This window comes from Rhinolophus sinicus, chromosome 5 (assembly GCF_057876585.1).
Source record: "Rhinolophus sinicus isolate RSI-liver-muscle chromosome 5, RSI-T2T, whole genome shotgun sequence".
Classification (NCBI taxonomy): domain Eukaryota; kingdom Metazoa; phylum Chordata; class Mammalia; order Chiroptera; family Rhinolophidae; genus Rhinolophus; species Rhinolophus sinicus.
In genome coordinates this window covers 33,851,952-33,866,071 of record NC_142505.1, presented here as the reverse complement: position 1 = coordinate 33,866,071, position 14,120 = coordinate 33,851,952, and the positions used below count along the sequence as shown (strand labels likewise).

The following is a 14,120-nucleotide window of genomic DNA, read 5'->3' as shown; positions in this document are numbered from 1 at the left end:
AAAAATTTATATATCAAAAATAAACAAAAAATAAAAACAAAATGTCTGGGGAAATGATGACATATCTGTGAACTTGACTGAAACACAATACACATATTAAAATTATCAGCTCATAATGACATTAAAAATAATTCAGGGCCGGCCCAATGACTCAGGCGGTTGGAACTCCATGCTCCTAATGCCAAAGGCTGCCGGTTCGAGTCCCACATGGGCCAGTGGGCTCTCAACCACAAGGTTGCCGGTTCAACTCCTCGACTCCCACAAGGGATGGTGGGCTGTGTCCCCTGCAACTAACAACAGCAACTGGACCTGGAGTTGAGCTGCGCCCTCCATAACTAAGATTGAAAGGACAACAACTGGACTTGGAAAAAGCCCTGGAAGTACACACTGTCCCCCAATAAAGTCCTGTTCCCTTTCCCCAATAAAATCTTTAAAAAAATTCATTGTTCAGATAAGTGGATACTAGGGAACCAACTCATTAGTTTGAAAAGTGGTAAAGAATTTATTTTATCTCTTTTATACAAACTGTATTTCATAGTAACTGAATAGCTGATGAAGGAGAGTTTTCCATGATAGATTTCCAGCTAATACATGCAAAAGAATGTGGTAGCCAGACTCCAAGACAGCCCTCTTTTATTCACATCTTTTGTAGTCCCTTCTCACACTGTACCAGGGTTGGTCTGTTTGACCAACAGCACATAGCATAAGTGATGGCAAGTCACTTCTGAGGTTAGATTATAAAAGACTTTGGCTTCTATTTTGTTCTCTCAATCTTTCTTTCCAAGGATGAACAGCTACCTTTATCTCCAATTCAAAGACATTTTCTTCTCTATGGCCTTTTTCAGCCCCTCTGGTGGATATCTTGGCATTTGAATGTTTCTCCAATCCCTAGGAAAATGCCAGAATAACACTGATTCCTTCTCCTTGACTGAGGAAGGGAAGCACCCCTTCCTCCATCGGCCCTGATCTGTAGATGAGGAAATGCAGGATGGTCACTTGTTTTGATTTGGGAACGACCATCACTCCACATCCCGTGCTTACATGGTGTGGTGAGATGGTCTCCAAAGATGGCTGTCATTAATTCCTTATCTCTCTGAATGTACCTGTTGCTCCTCACATCAAGATGTGGAGTGTAATTTTCCTTTCTGAGCTGGCCTTAATGACTTGTTTGACCAATAGAATGTGGTAGAAGTGATATTCTGAGATTTTTGAGGCTAAGTCACAAGGCCTTTGCATGGTCCTCCTGGGCATTCATTCTTGGAATCCAGTATAATTATGTGAGAAGCTCAAGTCACATGGAGAGGCCAAACGTAGGCTCTCTGGTTAATAGGACTTTGACCTTCCAGCTGAGAGCAGCATCAATGGTTAGCCATATGGGTGAGCCATCTTGAACATCTAGTCCAGTCAAGTCTTCAGTTGACTCCAGCCCCAGTTGTTAGCTGACTGCAACAGCACACAGGCCATACGAGGGAATATACAGCTGAGCCCAGCCAACCCCAGTACTGTGAGCAACACAAATAAACTGTTATTTTAATTCACTAAGTTTTGCGATAGGTTTGTTACAAAGCAATAGCTATATGGGGCATGCCTACACCTTTGGGGGAACCCAGAACAAGTTTAGGCAGTGTGCCAGATGCTGCAGAGCCTACCAAAAGTGCCAGATATTGGTAGAAGAGATATTAAATGTGTGATCAATAAATAATAAAAAGTGCCATAGGATTTTGGAGGAAGGAGATATCACTTCTGGAGAGCTGACCAAGGAGGGCTCCCCAGGAGAAAGTAAGATTTAATCTGAGTCTCAAAGCCTGGGTAGACTTTAATAGGGGAAGCACAGGGATGATAGAGAAAATATATTTGAAAGCAGTCACATGAACAAAAATAGCAAACCAAAACAATGAAGGGTAGATGAGAACTGTGAGCAGAGTTTGTTGAAAACACTTGTCTTTCAAGATTCAGTGAAGAGTGCTCTCTACCAGGCACAGATTTCCACTGCCTGTCCTCTTCCATTTTCCTACTTTCTGCCCTACCTGAAGCGATTTTCTCACTTTTGCCATAGCACTAGGAATATTATGGCTACTTTTTTTGTTTGTTTGTTTTTTAACGTTTCTGCTGTGGTTAGAGTAAAAGTAAGTGTCTATAACAAAGAGTTCCCAAAATACAATGGCTTAAATTATGTAGGTGTTTGTTTTTCCCTCCCATGTAACAGTAATGAGATGAGAGCTGCTCTTCATGGTTATTCAAGGACTCATATCTTTCTATGTCATTGCGCTGCTATCCCCTTGGACAATGGCATTAACCAGATGATAAAAACTTGGTCACCACTAGACCCAGGCTTTAGCCAATCTGGAAGACAGAAGAGAGGCAGAGGAGGCAGGCCTAATGTCTTGGCACACATCACTTCCCTCACATGACTTTGTCAAGAACTTGGTCATGTGGCCTCACCTAAGCCCAAAGGAACTGGGGAAATGTAGTCCAGCTGGACAGTATGGATGAAAAGGCACCACATGCTAAATCTGACAAGCTCAGGTGAGGCCTGCATGCCAGGACTTACAAACTCAGAGACCAAAAGTAACCACATAGGATGATATGAACAAAAGAATTCTTAACTAAAAGTGGGTCATGGTGGGTAGTCATGTCCTAGGCCTGTAGCTTCCTTTGAAATGTCAGAGTCATCTTTTCCAGGCCCCTCAAGGCACAACAACTGCCACTGGAGAATGAGACCACAGACCCCATCATCAATATCTTGTTCTCTGCAGACCATCTGCAAATGTCGGTTATTAACTATCCTGTACCTACCAATGTAAAATAAATGTGTCCCTCCATTTTGTTTTTTATCCAATCCCAGAGATTTCCCTTCTGCTTTCTCCGTCTTTAATCTACCACCAGTGGATTTCATGTAACCCTCCTTATGCCCTCTCCTTTGATCCTGATGTATAAAGTAAGCTACAAAATTGCCACTCTCAGGAGCATTTTCTCAATCCACTGAGATTTTGTTTCCTGGCAGTTGTTTCACCAGTCTGGCTCAAATAAACTCATAAAAAATTCTCAACAGGTTTGGACATTTCTTATAGCAGCGTTTACTTGGCATAGTCGTCAGGATTCCAAAGAAGCCCACCCAGGACCACCCTGAGGATCTGGACCCAGTGCTGGATACCAGTAGGGACCCATTGTGCCCCACTGGCTTCTTGCTTTGCATTTGGTGAACTTGGGGGAGTTTTTCTTAGAATTCTGGACCTCCCTTTTTTAAGGTAGGAGGCCCTGACTATATTTGAGCTATTCTTAAAAAAAAAAAAAAAAAAATCCTTGAGGTGTCACTAATGGATAAAGATTGAGGGTTGAGGGACAGGAGGGAAAAAAATGGGTGGATGGTTTTTAAATTTGGATTTTTGATTGGAATTGCTTACTAAGAGCCTGAACAAAACTTTTTGCTAGATAAATGAGAGTCTGAACTCGTTCAGCTCTAAAGATAAGAGACATTTACTCCCTCTAGCTCTAATTTTTGGTATTCTTAGGTGACTTGGAATCTCTGTGTCTGAGAGTACCCCTCAAGACAAGCAGGGCCCCATAGGGAATTCCAACACAACTGTAATTAAATAATTGACTCGTCCAGGGTTGTGTTCATAAAGGCTGGTTACTGAATGCTCTGAGTTCTCACAGTTGTATTAGACAACCAGAGAAAGAAACTGGGACACGTAAGAGGGTTAGAATGACTCAGAAATGACAGTCCCTTAGGTGCTCAATCCATAAGCAATACACTTCAACCGACCACACAATAACCCTAGAAATTTGTTTAGACTCTGCAGATCTCAAAAGAAAACTAAAATTAAAACATGGGAAATTGTGTCCTCGGCGGTCCCCTGGATCTCTCTCTTGCTTCAACAGTGTTTGGATGGAACAGATTCAGTGCCCCCCTTCTTCCAGCTTCCAACCACCCTCTGGCCTCTTTTCCAGTCTCAACCTTCAGAACCAACTCAGCCATCTTTGGCTTCCCAGACCAGCCAACACCATATTTTGGAGCTTAATTCCTGATTGCTGAGCAACCATGAGCTCCCAAGTTTGTCAGAATTATTCCACCCAGGTGGACGCCGCCATCAACAGCCTGGTCAACCTGTATCTGTGGGCCTCGTACACCTACCTCTCTCTGGGCTTCTGTTTCCACCGTGATGAGGGTGTAAGCCACTTCTTCCACGAGTTGGCCAAGGAGAAGCACCAGGGTGCCGAATGTCTCTTAAAGATGCAAAACCAGCGTGGCGGCCGTGCTCTCTTCCAGGACCTGCAGAAGCATTCCCAACATGAGTGGAGTAAAACTCAGGATGCCATGGGAGCTGCCATGGTCATAAAGAAACTGAACCAGGCCCTTTTGGATCTGCATGTCCTGGGCTCTGCTTGCATAGACCCCCACCTCTGTGACTTCCTGGAGAACCACTTCCTGGATGAGGAGGTGAAACTCATTAAGAAGATGGGTGACCACCTGACCAACCTCTGCAGGCTGGCGAGCCCCCCGACCCGGCTTGGTGAGTATCTCTTTAAAAGGCTCACCCTCAAGCACCACTAGGAGTCTTTGGAGCCCGGAGTCCTTTGAGGGGCCCCTCTGCATCATCTTGGTGTTGGGCTTCTGCCTGAGCCTCTCCCTGCAACCACTAGGCAGCCTTCTAACCACCTTGGAGCCCTCTCCAATGCTGTGGACCAAATTGAAACAATAAAGCCTTTTGTAGCAAAAAACAAGTAAACAAACAAACAAACGAAAAACATGGGAAATTGTGTCTCAAAGGCAGAAAACTCCCCAGCCCCCATTAATACTCCTACAGATGTACAATTTGTAGGTAGCCTTCATTTGTAAGTTCTTACAGAAATGAGGAGGTTTAACTAGAAGTGACATCAATTTAAGATAGCTGAAATGGAGCTCTTTTGACACTTAATTTTTTTGTGTGCACACAATAGAAAGGAAAAAAAAAAACCAGCTTCAAAATTAAACTGAATGAATGAGAGGCTTACCTCAATTGGCAAATAGAAGCTTCTAAAATGGAGCAGAGAGAGACTTTCTTCTCTCCAGGAAGAAGAAAATTTTAGAGACTGTCTCTGAACTAAAGAAGGCTTCCAAAGCTGCTCGATGCCAACACCCCATTTCCCCCTCTTCTCCCACTGCCCCGCTGTTGTGCCAACTTACTCTCCTCTTCTTCCTCCCCCTTCCTTCTCTTCTACACCTTGTCAACTGCAGCTCCGTACCCACCTAGGGTACAGAGACTCAGAATAGAAAACTAGACCTGGATAGACTAGGAAAAACAAAACAAAAAACAGAAATTCTGGCCGCTTCTTTTAGAGAAAAGCCAGGGTCAAGACAAGGAGAACCAGCTGTAATTTACTCTCCTTGTATTAGGACAGAAAATTAACGAATCTGTCCTAGGAATTAAAGAAATCGAAAGATTTCCCTGATCCTCTCCAGGACCCTGATAGATTTGCAAAGGAATTTAACTGTTAGAATGTATTATCCTGGTCATTCGGATCTATTCCAATTAACATACCTAACTGGTTTCTGAGAACAAAGCAACAGAATGGCTAAACAAGGTTCATTGGAAAACTCCCTGAGAGGACTTTTTAAAACAGACAGAGACAGACAAGGAAAAATGCAGGGAATTAGCACACTGGCTTTACCAAGTCATATCCAGTGATTATCCCCGGAAAATGGACTGAGTCAAGATACAGCAATGTAAAAGAAAATCTGATGATCCAGTACTTGATTTCTTTGAACATTTCAAAAAACTTTCAAACAACACTCAGGTCTGTCTCCAGACAGTTTTAAGGATCATCAAAATGATCCCTTACTAAATTCTGCATTTTTGGAAGGACTGGATGAAGAGCTTGTAACTCTGATTAAACAACATAAATTAAACTGGCCGACCACTCGTACTGATGAACTGGCAATTCTGGTTGATCAACAATCTAAAACTATTCAAAAGAGTTAGAAAAAGATAAAGCTGCCAAAATCATGAACTTACAGCTCCAGCAATTAAGCAATCAGGCCAGACCTCCCCGAAGGTCTTTTAGACAAAGGATAGAGGAGTCTGCCTTTATTGTAAAAAGGCAGGTCACCTTAAGAAGGACCATAGAAAACTTACATGAGATTTAGAAAAAGAAAAGAAACAGAAGTAAGCATAGGGCTGCTGCAAGGATTATGAGAGGGCGTTTCCACTTCTTTTTACTAATACTACAGGAAAAATGGAAATTACTATGAAAGGGAAACTACTAAGTCCCTTGTAGATACTGAGGCTACTTCATCTGTTCTTAACCCTACCCACTTAAGTTGCCTTCTCCCTTGGACTAAGCTTCTGTACAGATAGTAGGCACAGCTAATCAACCAATGTCTTCTTTTTAAATCAGAACCTATTCCCTTCCAGGTAGGGAATGTTACTAGCATTTTTATTATACAAATCTGCCTCAATTTACCTGATAGGGCAAGACTTTTTTGAAACCAATGGTGCCCACATGTCCTTTTCCCAGAAAGGCAAAATGTATTTCAAACTAAATGAATCAGATACTGAACTAATTGGGAAAATAATGATTTTTAAAGGAAGCTCTACAAGAGGAAATTAATCTTGAGATTGAAAATTTGTTGTAGGACATTCCAATGCAACTTTGGGCCCTTTCCAGTACAGATATTGGCAAAATTAAGTCAGCCTCTCCTATTAAAATAGCTATTGGCAATACTTTGCCTCTAGCTAACATTCACCAATATCCTTTAAGACCTGGAATTAAGTCCATTATACAAAATTACTTTAAAAGGGAGCTTATAATTCCATATACGAGCTCCTATAATTCTCCTATCATTCCAGTAAAGAAACCCAATGGGAAAGGATGGAGATTTGTACAAAATCTCATAGTTATAAATGAAATAGTTATTCCCAGATATCCTGTGGTTCCAAATCCGCATACCCTATTATCAGTCCTGTAGACTGCTAATATTTCTCAGTGATAGATTTGAGTGCCTTTTTGAGCATTGCTGTAGAAAAAAGAAAAGATAGGCAATACCTCTTTCCTTTGGCCTGAGAAGATCACCAGTTTATTTGGACAGTAATGCCTCACTGGCGGCCGTGAGAGACGCAGGAAGTAGGATCAACACGATCTGCAATGTAATCGTAATCGGCTTGCCAACTGCACTTGCTAGGTGCAATCCGCCGTCTGCTTCTCTGCCAACCAATCACCCCCACCTAGCATAGCCTCAGCAGTTATATTAGTGGCTAATGGCTAACCGATAACAGCTGATGGTCACCCAGCCACAGTGGTTGGCCATCTAATAACCAAGCCAGCACGTTTCCACATGAGGCCGAGAGCCTGCAAACTGCTCTCTAGGATTCTGTCCCACATACATGAAAATAAAGGAAGTGCTTTAGGAGTTTTAACTCAAAAACAGAGAGCTCATCATAGACTTATAGCATAGGTCGCAATTAGACTCACTAGCCAACGGGCTCCCGCCATACCTGGCAGCCATCTCTGCTACAGCCATGTTATGCAAACAAACAGAAGAAACAGTTATGGGCTCTCCTTTATTTACGTTCCTCATTCTGTTGAATCTTCACTGAACTCTCATCACACTCAATACTTCTCTGTCAGTCGACTGGCTTCTTATGAAGTACTCTTGCTTTTTGCACCTGTCATGCAGGGTGTCTGGCGGGGTCTCAGCTACCGCTCCCCACATAAGAACGCAGGACATGGTGAGGCCAAAAGGGAACACCCACAGAGCCATAGATACGGGAGTCATACCACTATATTCTCGCTGGCGGCATCCGCCTCTCTGCAATCCGCTCTTGCTAGCTCAGCCACCATCTTCTTGCTAGCACCCATTTTTTTTGCTAGCATAGCCACAGCAGTTGTATTAGTGGCCAATGGCTCACTGGTTACAGCTGACGGCCAACTAGCCATAGCTGATGGCCATCCAATCAGTTGATGGCCATTTACTACCTGAGCCAACACTTTTCTATGTGAGGCCGAGAGCCTGGAAACTGCTTTCTGGGGCTCTGTCCCCACAAAGGCAATTCGCCATAGTCCATCGTCATTCGCCAGGGCTGTCCTGGGCGTGAGGGACGAACTTGACCTCACCCTCATCTCCCAAGGAGGGCTCAGCAAGTGTTTCCTCCTGGGACAAGTCCCGCATCTGGGCTGGGTCAGCAAGTAGTTCCCAGCCCACAGGACGGCAACAAACTTCACTTCTTCTGGCCTCTGCTGGTTGGAGAACCATCCACGTCTTCCCACTCCTCCACGGGGGTCCAGCTCTCCAGCAGCTGCTCCTCCTGGTCTTCCTGGGACTGAATGTTCATATGCACAAACTGCTCCACTGACCTTCAGAGACCTTTGGCCGGCACCATACCCTGCTCGCTGCACCATTTGTCATGCAGGGTGTCAGGCAGGGTCTCAGCTACCGCTCCCCACATAAGAATGCAGGACATGGTGAGGCCAAAAAGGAACACCCATGGAGCCATAGATACGGGAGTCATACCACTATATTCTCGCTGGCGGCTGAGTTGGAGACACAGGAAGCAGGAGCCACACGATCCGCAACCCACACTCCGCCCTTGCTAGCTCAGCCACCATCTTCTTGCTAGCCCCCATTTTTCTGCTAGCGTAGCCACAGCAGTTATATTAGTGGCCAATGGCTCACTGGTTACAGCTGATGGCCAACTAGCCACAGCTGATGGCCATCCAATAACAGTTGATGGCCATTTACTACCTGAGCCAGCACCTTTCCAAGTGAGGCCGAGAGCCTGGAAACTGCTCTCTGGGGCTCTGTCCCCACACTCCACCCCTACAGGGTAACAGTCTTAACCCAGCAACTTTGTGACCGTCTTTACAGGATAGAGACATCCATAATTATGTTTCACTTACTAACCACCTTCTTGTTCCTAGCAATGATTTACAGGAAACTCCTATTGATAATGCTGACCTAATTTGGTTTACAGATAGATCTTATCTGAAAGATGAACAGGGACACTATCAATATGCAATAACTGGACATGCAATAACTTCCATGGTTGACATAATTGAAAGTTCTTATTTACCTGAATGAAATAAGATCTGCCCAGCAAGCTGAATTAGCTGCTCTAACTCAAGCTTGTCAATTGGCCCAAGATCAAATAGCCAATATATCATTTATAGTGATAGTTGTTATGCTTCTGGTGTAGCTCATGATTTCGGAATGTTGTGGAAGCAGTGAGGTTTCTTAACTTCCTCAGGGAAGCCCATAAAGAATGGAAAACAGGTTGCAGAATTATTAAATATCATACAGAAACCGAAACAATTGACAATTATCAAAATTCTGAGACATTCTAAAGCTGCCGCCATGGAAGCAAAAGAAAATAATTTAGCTGATGCTGCAGCTACACAAGTAGTAATAATCAGCCAAATTATCTAGACGTGAGAGTGTTCCATGCTCCCTATTCCTGTGTTTCCCCAAAAATAAGACGTAGCCGGACCATCAGCTCAAATGTGTCTTTTGGAGCAAAAATTAATATAAGACCCGGTCTTATTTTAATATTCTATAAGACCCGGTATAATATAATTAATATAATACCGGATCTTATATTAATTTTTGCTCCAAAAGACACATTAGAGCTGATGGTCCATCTAGGTCTTATTTTCGGGGAAACATGGTAACTCAATAAAAGACTCTTTCACAGTTTCAATGGACAGCTACAGAAGAAGAAAAGATCATATGGCAACAAAAAGAGGGAACCTTTGACCAAGACAAACAGACACAGTTTGGACCCAGTCAGAAACCAATCTTACCTATAGGGGCTTAATTACCTATACTTCAACATGTACATGAGCTAACACATTGGGGTCCTGAGAAGATTATTTCATGGAGTAAGCAATATTACTGGAAACCTTCTCCTACTGCAGCTCATAGAGTGTACAGCAAATATTTGCCCAAAACATAACCCTGGAAAATCATTCCATGGGTCCCAAGGACATTTCCCACTTTCTTTAAGTCCATTTGAGGTATGGTAATTGGATTTTGTTCAAATGCCATCATCTCAAGAATACGTGTTCGTTAAGACTTCCTAAGAATGAGCCTTCCTAGCCCTGTGGGACCACATTTTCCAACCAAGAGTTTGGTCAGCAATGCCTCCTTTGGACTGATTTATGACCAAAAGGGGGAATTATGGATGAAAAAGGGGCCACATACTAAACCTGACAAGCCTAGGGGAGACCTCCATGGTGAACCTTACAAATTCAGAGATCAAAAGTAACCACATAGGATGGTCTGAACATAAAAATTCCTAAATGAAAGCAGGTTATAGCAGGTAGTCACGTCCTAGGCCTGTAGCTTCCTGGACAAAGGTCAATCTTTACCTTAAGTGAGCCTGTCTATTGTCCTTTTGCATCTAAGGGAATATAACTTTGAAATGTCAGAACAACCTTTCCAGACCCCTCAAGGCATAACTACTGGCACTAGAAAATGAGACCACAGGACCCCCTCATCGTTAGTTCTCTTGTTGTCCATATATCTTCTCTGTGTGCTATAAATGTTAATTATTAACTGTCCTGTACTTACCAATGTAAAAGAAGTGTGTGTCTCTCTATTTTGCCTTTTATCCAATCCCAGAGATTTCACCTCTGCTTTCCCCCACCCCTTTAATCTACCACCAATGGATTTCATGTAGCCCTCCTTATGCCTCCTCCTTTCATTCTAATGTATAAAACAAGCTGCAAAACTGCCATTCTCCAGAGCATTTTCTCAATCCATCGAGATTTTGTTTCCCAGCTTTTGTCATCAGTTTGGCTCAAATAAACTCATAAAAATTCTCTACAGGTTTGGAAGTTTCTTACATCAATGAAAGCCGTATAGAACAATAACTCTTCTACTAGGGAAGAGGGGTGTTTGGGGTGGGCAGTGGTCATCTGTGCCACAAGTGCTCTTCTTCTCCTGGGTCTGGAAGCTCCTTGGGGGCAGGAACCACATTTTCTTCATCTCTGGTCCCAGTACTGACTCTGCTTCCTGACACAGAATAGTGTTCAAGACAGAGGCATGGACGACGCTGTCGCAGTGGCCTAGGCTGGATGGGATAAAGGTGTAGGCTAGTGTGGGGACCTGAGAAAGGAGAGGACAGATGTGGAAGAATTTAATAGGGAAATGCATGGGGCTTGATGAATCTTGCCAGAACAGAGAGCTTTTAATGTTATAATCCTTTGTGATCTAAGTTGACAGCTCTTTGGCACAAGTTTAAAAAACTTGAACTGAATACCTCACTTAACAGAAATTTATTGAACACATTCCAAAATTAAGAAATTCCTCAACTGTTTCAAAATCACTTTAAGAAAAAGCGTGCCTCGAGCTGGAAGACTTTCAGGGTTCTTGTTCAGTACTTGCCTCTGCTACTGTTGACAGGTTAGAGCACCTATCTGCACATCTGGGCTTTCACCTGGCGGCCATTCCACACCATCGACCACACCTTCCAGCTCCAACGGCACCTTTCTGGAGTGCTAACCAATCCTCCCCTCCCCTCCCCACCCCCCCATAAAATGAATATGTTTGTTCATTCACTGATGTTGAGACACGATCTACTTTCTAGAAAACCAGGCTCTACGGCTAAGAACAATTTGGACATGTCATCCTTCAATGTCAGCACAGGTTTTGGAATCAGTATAGATTGAGTCTGAATTCTAGCTTTGCTATTTACTACCTATTTTGGTCAAGTTACTTCATCTATTTAAATTCTAGCCCCTTCACCTGTAAACTGGGGATCATAATGGTGCCCCATCACTCGGTACATGAGGATTGAACGAGGTTCTGGGTGTAAAACACTTGGCCCTTAATGGGCACCCAATAACAATAGCTCCTAAACTATTATGACAACTATGTTTTCAGGCCTCTGTGGCCTCTCAAGTCAAAAAGAAATAACACAAGTACAACAGAAATAATAGCCAGTTATGGCCATTCACAAAATTCAAGTGTACAAATTGTAACCTTAGTCATTTCTTGAACTGGTCTTAATTTCAGACCCAGTGGCTCTGTTCTGGCTTTTGGAGGACAATCTGACCCTGCCTGGTGCATGCTGTCCCACCCCAATGACTTCTTGGCCAAATTTGGGGTGATTATCAAATTGGAGCTCAGAGCTGCGTTTCTACTTCCTCTGCACTCCTCCTTGGTGGAGCATTATCTGAGAATTTTGCTCATCAGTATAGATACTGTGTACAGAGAGAAGTGGGTCCCTTTTTGGTCTCCCGTGCTTCTGGGACCCATGCTATTGTCAGCTACTGACGCACTGTGTGGTCTGTGGTGCTCTCTCAGCGATGACAGTGTGGCAGCTCTGGTAAGTGGCACATTCTATTCCATACCAAAGAGTCTGGCTGCATCCTGCCCTCACTTCTGGGGAATAGGCGTGTCCCTCCCTTACCTCCGGGGGCTGGCCAAGTTCATTCCCCAACCAGACAGCATGCCGCACATGCTAACCTGTGGCTCAGCTAACCCTATGAGTTCACAGAAACCATCCAAGCAACACTTGGGTCTGTGAAAAAGTGGGGCCCTCTCACAACTAAATGTACCATGCCACCATCTCTCTTGCTTCCCTTTGTCAAAAGATGCAAGACCCATCTGAGCAACTGCAGCTGGGAAACTGAGCCCATAAGTCTTCCTTTCTCTTTGGTCCCCTAACCCTCCCAGAGCCATGCTTCTTTTTTCCCTTCCTTTGGTCCTCACATCAAAACTAATGTTGAGGGGGAAGTGTGTTCCACCACTTATGACTCTTGTTCTTCCTCTATAGTTCTGTCTCCTCTGTCTCCCTGTTCCCCCAGCACAAAGCTTTTTTTGTGTGTAAGTGGAAGGGGGACACACACACACACACACACACACACACACACACACACAGTGGAAACCAGTTCTCCAAGTTTGTGCACACTTCCCAGACTGTTTTGTCTCCTACACACCAGAAAACAGAACTTCTTTGAAATGATAAACTAACAAGTCTGCCATTCTTGCTGTTAGCAGGCTTTTTGTGGTGGTTGAGGGGAGTGAATATGCTATTTGATGTCACGGCGATTAGACTTCCTCAAACTGATACTTCATGTTTGATCCTGTCTCATGAGGTACATGGGTTTTTACTAAATTAATATAGTTGGAAGGAGGTCTACCAGGCTGCTCAATTCATGCAGTGGGCAGAACCCCCTTTGTTGTGCTCCAGTTGACTCTGCTATATCTCATTCCAATCTTTTAATTTAATTTTTATGAAAGTTATAGACACATCTAGTTTTAAAAAGTAAAATATTAGAAAAACAACAGTCTTCTGGTCCCCTCTCCTGTCCTCCATCCCCAGTCTCACTTTAGCTGATTCTTTTGATATTTTCCTCTAAAGAAGGGGATTATCTTGCTACTTCTTGACTTTTACTGATTTACTGATTTTTAAGTAAGAGAGATGAAGATTTAGCTCTTTTTAAAGACTCCCACACAAACTAACTTCCCCTCTGTCCACCAATATTTAGGGTTTACATTGTTTTGACAAAATAAATACAAGTCACAGGTGAGCTCTATAGTATACTTGAATTGCCTTTCCTTTCTCAAACAAGTTTTTGTTTTCCTTGGAGTTAATAATTACCCCCTATGCTTAATTTTCTATGTACTTATCTCTAAATCATTGTCCTCTTCTTGGAGACTGCTTTCCTATCCTTCTATCTCACCATCTGGACTGCAGCTCTCTTGACCTGTGGCACAGTTATCAGCTCATATTTATTCTCTTAGCTCTTGTCTCCTATTTTCTGCCTCTATATTTTTGTTCTACTTTCTGGGCTATGTCTTTAACTTTTTATTTCAACTTTTATATGGGCTTTTAAATTTTTATTGTCATAGTTTATTTTCTGAGTGGTCTTTGTTTTGGACCTGTTTTTTATTTTTATTTTTTGTTTTTTTATTAAAACAACCTGTTCTTATTTTGTGGATTCTATATTATCTCTCATTTCTCTAGCAATATTATTAATCATACTTTAAATATTTTCTTCTATTCTTGACATCGTCTCTATTTATACAGATTACTTTTCTTCTGATTATTTTGGTCTTTTGCCTTTCATGTTGAAGAATTCCTCAAATGTCTAGTGATCTATGATATCTGTTGCCTTTCCTTTTATATGTAGGAGTG

At 42.8% G+C, this 14,120-nt stretch overlaps 1 pseudogene; it reads left to right on the top strand.

The window, feature by feature from the left end:
• Positions 1 to 4,042: 4,042 nt before the first annotated feature.
• Positions 4,043 to 4,555, top strand: LOC109455145 (ferritin light chain pseudogene; annotated as a pseudogene).
• Positions 4,556 to 14,120: the final 9,565 nt, after the last annotated feature.